General features: G+C 37.2%; 1 long non-coding RNA gene across 1 annotated transcript; it reads left to right on the forward strand.

The window, feature by feature from the left end:
• The first annotated feature begins 1319 nt into the window (after positions 1-1319).
• LOC147651971 (uncharacterized) lies at positions 1320-3779 on the forward strand. The gene is made up of 4 exons (XR_015290063.1): positions 1320-1458; positions 2295-2409; positions 2881-3035; positions 3427-3779. It is a non-coding gene; the product is annotated as an uncharacterized LOC147651971 (long non-coding RNA).
• Positions 3780-6149: the final 2370 nt, after the last annotated feature.

Consider the following 6149-nt stretch of genomic DNA (forward strand, 5'->3'; position numbering starts at 1 on the left):
AAAATTCTTGAAAAGCCCCACCAAATTCCAGAAACATCCCTCAAAATGTCCTCAATATCCAACAAAATCCCAGAAAAATCACACAAAATTCCCTAAATCTTCTAAAAACACGGCCAAAATCCACAAAAATCCCACCAAATCTCCACAAATTCCCACAGAATACATGAAAAATCCCTGATAATTCGTCAGTTCTCTACAGAATCTCACCAAATTCCAGAAGAGTCCCTCAAAGTTCCACAAGCATCCCACAAAATCTCCCTAATATCCAACAAAATTCCAGGAAAAATCTCACAAAATTCCCTAAATCTTCTGAAAACTTGACCAAATTCCAGAAACGCCCCATAAAATCAGCACAGTTTCCCACAAAATTCAAGAAAAAACAACACAAAATTCCCTAAATCTTCTCAAAACACGACCAAATTCTAGAAAAATATCCCACCAAATCTCCACAAATTCCCACAAAATACATGAAAAATCCCTCAAGATCCCTAAATCGCCTCAATATCCCACAAAATCACACAAAAATCACACAAAACCTCCACAAGTTTCCACAAAATCTAAGAAAAATTCCTCAAAATTCTTCAAGTCTCCTCAGAAGGTTCTGGATGAGGGTAGAAATAATTAAAAAGCATCTTAAAAGTAACATCATATTTTTGTCAGCCATCTCTTCAGGGACTACTTTAAATCCCAGAATGTTCAAGAGCCATCATCACTGTACAAACAGAAGCTCCAACTGAACGAAACCAGAAGAAGTGGATATGGCAAATTCTCTGGTCCAAGTGGTGATATTAATCTGGTGAGGCTCTGGATTCCCATTTCAGACATACTATCACAGCTTAAATATAGGAAAAAATTGGGATTTTACTTTGCTGTGGTCTCTTTTTGTTTTGCAAAATATGTGATAGTTAATATATGAGTAAAATCTTGTATAAAAACAGGTTTGTTTTTTGGTTTTTTTTCTAACAAATAGCCAAATGCATATTACCTGCCTTGCTGGAAAATAATTGAGGTCTTCCTCTAAGAAATTTTTTCTCAGAGTGCCTTTCTTTGTGATTTGTGTTCTTATCTTAGGAAGATACAGGAGTTGCTCATTTTAATGCTGTCCAGCAGACTATTCCATGCTTTCTCAGCTGTTTGGATCTGCAGTTCAGGATTGGACCAAGAAAAATGGTGATGGGATGAAATTATTTTTATTCTTAAATGAGGACAATTCCATTTTTAAACATACACATGTGCTTCCAATGCTTTCAGTAGTCAAGGATGAAATTTTGAACAGACATGAATTCCTCAGCCTTTGTTTCTTTTTCCCTGAAGGATGGAATTTGGACTTTGCCCACCAGTGCAGTCCTTGCTATGGGCAGATGTTTCTTCTGTTCTTCTTACCAGCAGTAGGAGTGGTTGGACACTGAACCTCAAAGAAGAGGGAGCTAACATCCCTTACCTGGATAAGTCCCACAGGTAAGCACCTTGGAGAAGTTCTTCAACCAAAACCAGTTCCTGTAAGGCTTTCCAGCCCTTGACAGGAAATAAGCTGATTCCTGCAGGCTGCAACATGAAGACTTCCAGACTGAAGTGAGCATCCTGCTATAAGGAAGGATTTGGGAGTAGTGAGTCATCATTTGTATGGGAAATTAATCTGTGATTTTTATTTATTGTTTTTTTTCATTTGAAGTAACATCACATCATCATAGAGAGACATTGTCTGTCATTTCTGGTGTGGATACCTGAATAACTCAGCTAGACAGGTAGCATGATAAGGTAATACAATGCAGATATTGAAAGGAATTTTTTGGATGATTTTTTTGTTAGTTCAAGCTGCAGTCCCTGATTTATTCAGGCTTTGAAGTACCATGCAAGCCTTTCCCACAGAAGAAATTCTGTTTTATGTAAATAATGCACTGTGCAGTAAACTAGAAGAAAGCAGGGAGCAACAAAACTTCCTAGAACTTAAAATCTTCACATTTGGTGTGACTGTACAGTAAATGTTAGAAGAAAATTTTTAAAAGCTTTCTTCCTTTAAGTTCCATTGAAGCATTCACCCATTGTTTAATGTGCTTTTATTGTTACTCTCCATAAGTTTTCCCTGTTACATTTTTTTGATTGCAAATGGTTTACTGTGCTAGCTTTTTCCATTGTCACACAGTAAGAAGCCATAACTAAAGAATGATCATTTTTTTGTAATTTGAAATAATGATGGAAGCTTTATTCAAATGGAAAATATTGCCAACTCTGCTCTCCCTTGCCCCCTTGAAATCCAGTTTTAGAATTACAGAACTCTGTATTCTCCATTCCAGAAAAATGAATATGTAGACATCTGCCTGGACTAATCAAGTAATCACTGCTCTTTGTGATCTTCAATGCCGTTCTTCACTCAAAAACCTCAAAGCACAAAGAATTTTTCTGAGGCAGGTAAGAGAGCCACTTGCATTTCCTCTTTCAGTCTCGCAGCCATTCCTGTAGCTCACGTGACAATCATTTGGGCAGGCACATAAGAGTTGAAACTATGGGGTGAACTATCCTTCAGATACAGTCTCTTCCTGTACATCTTGGAAAACTCTGAACCAAATAGTGTAGTTCAGCACAGTTCAGTGCTTTGACTTTGCTAAAATGAACTTGGCAGTAGCAGCAATACTGGAATATTGTGATTCTGGTGCCTATCATGAATAATTATAAATATCAGAAAAAAATGAAGCTGCAGCAGTAGTGGAATATTGTGATACTGGTGCCTGTTACAAGTGCTTCTAAACATCATAAATATTTAAAATGACTAACAGAAATCTAAATTCCTAAGTTAATCTCCAAGACTGCAATTTTTAAGGACCCAAATTTTACTGATCCTGAAAAACCTGGGGATTAATATTTCCTTGGCTTTTGTGTCAGAAAGCCATGCACAGTGGAGCTGTTTGTGCATTGAGGGCAATCTCCTTTGGCTTTTTTGAGCTCAAGTTCTTCAAGCAAGTATTAGTGTGAACAGCAGCAGCTTAAAGCACTCCCTAATCTTGAAGAGACCATAAGTAACACACTGCTTGAACAAGGTGGGTTTGGACCAGATTTAACAACGTGATTTGCTTTTTCCTGTGTTTTAGTTTAAATTTTGCTTAAAACGGAGTTGTTTTAGCACTGGAATAGTTTAGATTATTCAGCATTTATATATACAAGAAAAAGGTTTCTAGAGTTTTGTTCTTAGTGTTCATTGTAATGTGAGTTATGTATCTAAACCCATAGAAATTCTGTGAAATTTTAAATTCTAAGGGGTCAAGGATTTGGTTTTGGGTTGGTTCTGTTATTCCTGTGCGGATTGGAATGATTTGTTCAAACTCTGTGCATGTTACATGACATCTGTAGTAAGTGAATCCCAGAAGATTTTAAGGTTTATTTTGAGTCTGTTTCAATCTTGAATATAATTCCAAAATTATTTTTATCTAGTCCCTGTAGATGGAAGCATCTTTGAGACTAATTCCATCATATCTTGGGGATTAGAAGAAATGGGGAAAATCTGTGAGAAATGAGGAGAGCAAATTATTGTCTTTCAATGAAGTAAGCACCAACTCAGATCTTGTCATACATTATGAATAATCTCATTTTTGCTGGAATCCTGTACTATATTAAAGACATTATGGCAGGTAAAATTACCTAGGGGAGTACTGCTTTCTTAGGTACCTTTGTACCAGAAGATGGAGCCGGAGAGCCTGGATTCAGCATCTCTGCAGGGTCAACGTTCTTTCAGTAGAGCTGACCCGGCTTTTGTTATCTCCATGGATGAGATCAAAAAAGGAAAATGGAGGCCACAGCTATTTCACAGTTTAATAGCCCTGTAACCATTAAAACATAGTAAACCCAAGAATAAAAACAGAACCCAAGTGAAGTCAATTTAAATAGTTAAGGAACAAGGACGTGTTTCAGTGGGAAACATCCATAAGGTAATGCATAACTTTTTTTTCCCTATCACATACTTAGAGATGAATTTTAAATTCCAGTGTGACAGGTCTCAAAGGTAAAGCTGAACATGATAATTAATATAAGATCATTCATACCTGATTCTCTGCAGGACTTTTATTGAATTGTGAAAAGTAAGAGATATGATTCTGCAAACTTTTTCCCCGGCAGACCTCACACAGAAAGTGTTGCTGTGGAAGTTTTAAGCAAGATTGCCAACACCAATTAATTTGAAGAGCTAATGCATGTTTGGATCCTCTGATGAATGGTGCTCAGGATCAGTATTTTGCAAACTATTTCATATCTTAGAGAGCCCCAGCCATGAAATATGCCCACATGAATGCCATTTTCAGGGTTTCTAAGCAAAACAAAAGTATGTACATTTTATTAACACAGATGGCGGCATTTTTAAAAAGAATCCTAATCATCCACGGACATTGCAACTTCCCCCTCTCCCTCCCACCACTATTGCATGCACTAAGGATCTAACTCACATTACAAAAATAACTTCAGAGAAGGCTTGAAACTAAATTTCATCATTTCCCTTTTTTAATGGCAACAGTTTCAAATGTGTACATAATGTTGCTGCCACTCAATCAGTTTATTGTAAATACCACATACAAATCAGTGGGGTTTTTTTCTGTTTTCAAAACAAATCTTGAATATTTGAAAAGCACTCTGAAAAGAAGTCCTTGTTTCAATATTTAGCTTAAAAAGTAGTCTATTCTGTTATTTATTTTTGCCCCAAACCCTCGTTGTTTTATTAAGAACTCCTCGGGAAGTTTTGCATTGTTGGACATGAATTCATTCCATCCTCCAGACAAAACAGTGCTTGTGGAACTTGATCAGCTTGAGGTTGCTGTTGGAGTAATAGACAGCTCTTGGACTTCTCATGGGAAACAGCCCCGTTTTTATCATCCTTGCCTTCTATTCTTCTTCCTAGCAGCCATTTGTGCTTTAAATTATTGTGAACACTATCTCTGGCTAACAAAACACCAATAGTTCCTGGGCCAGGATTTGGTTTCTGTTCCCAAGGTCATGATGTGGCGCAGTGCGGGTCTGATTCTCTGGTGTGCTACTGCAGATTTTTGAAACAAGCAGGAGAAATGATATTTATGTTGGTCATATTCTGACACCAGTCATTTTATGAAAGAGCTACAACCTTTGAGTCACTTGGAAAAATTACTTGAGTGACGCTGTGTGCTTCATTCAGTTATTTCATGAAGTGCCTAAATGCTTCAAGCATTTCTTCATATGAACATTACATTACTATGATATGGAATCTCTTGCTATGAATGTTCTGTCAAAATGGGTTTTTGTGAATGGTTAATGCTTGCATAGAAAAATAAACCCATGCACTTCAGAGTTCTCAGAGAGGTAGGGCTGTAATTCCAGAAACATGCCTGCTTTTGATATTCCCAGTGGCACCCTGCCTATGTTTTAGTAAGTGAAACACAAGCGTTCATGAAACTCTAGTCCTTCTACTTTTTTATTTACTTCTGAATAATGAACAGAAATGCATCTGTGTATTGTATCCAACTGCATATGGGATTCTTGCTAGGTGATTGTAATTCTGTGGTGAGCCCAGAGTGTGATTATTAACAAATAATGCTGTGTCGTGATCAACAATAAGCCAGTGGGCTTGAAAATTTGAGAAAAAACCTCTTGTATTAATTTTCTGGAATGTGAAGCTCTCAGGTAAATCAGAAGAGCTGGCTCACAGGAGTGGCAGAGCACTGCAGATTTATTCCCTAGGTCAGTAATTTACACCCACTTCTACTTGACTCCCTGTTCTAATGTGTAATGTCAGTAACATTCTCCTGCTTATTAAAAATGATTAATAGGCAAAATATGGGGTCAGAGGATGCAGAACTCATCTTTTTAATCTGCCCCCAAATATCCAAAGTACTGTTTCCTTTCAATGGAGAAACGAATGAATTTAAATCTTCTAGTTTTGCTTAAAATTGCTGCATCATTTCTGAAGGCTTTGCTATTACACAAATTCCACTCAAAATTGGTAGTGAGGTCTCAAGTCACTCTTGTTATGGGTCATGAAGTTCTGCACAGAATAGAAGAACCATGTGAGTCTTGGTGTGAGGCCACTGAAGCAGAGTTTTCTCTCTGGTTTCACTCACCCAACTCTCTTGTCATTCACAGGATCCTATAAGCACGTGAGATCAGTCTTAGAAAATAAATCCAAACTATTGCTTCTC

The sequence above is a fragment of the Cyanistes caeruleus genome, chromosome 8 (genome assembly GCF_971803275.1).
Source record: "Cyanistes caeruleus chromosome 8, bCyaCae1.hap1.1, whole genome shotgun sequence".
In the NCBI taxonomy this organism is placed as follows: Eukaryota; Metazoa; Chordata; class Aves; order Passeriformes; family Paridae; genus Cyanistes; species Cyanistes caeruleus.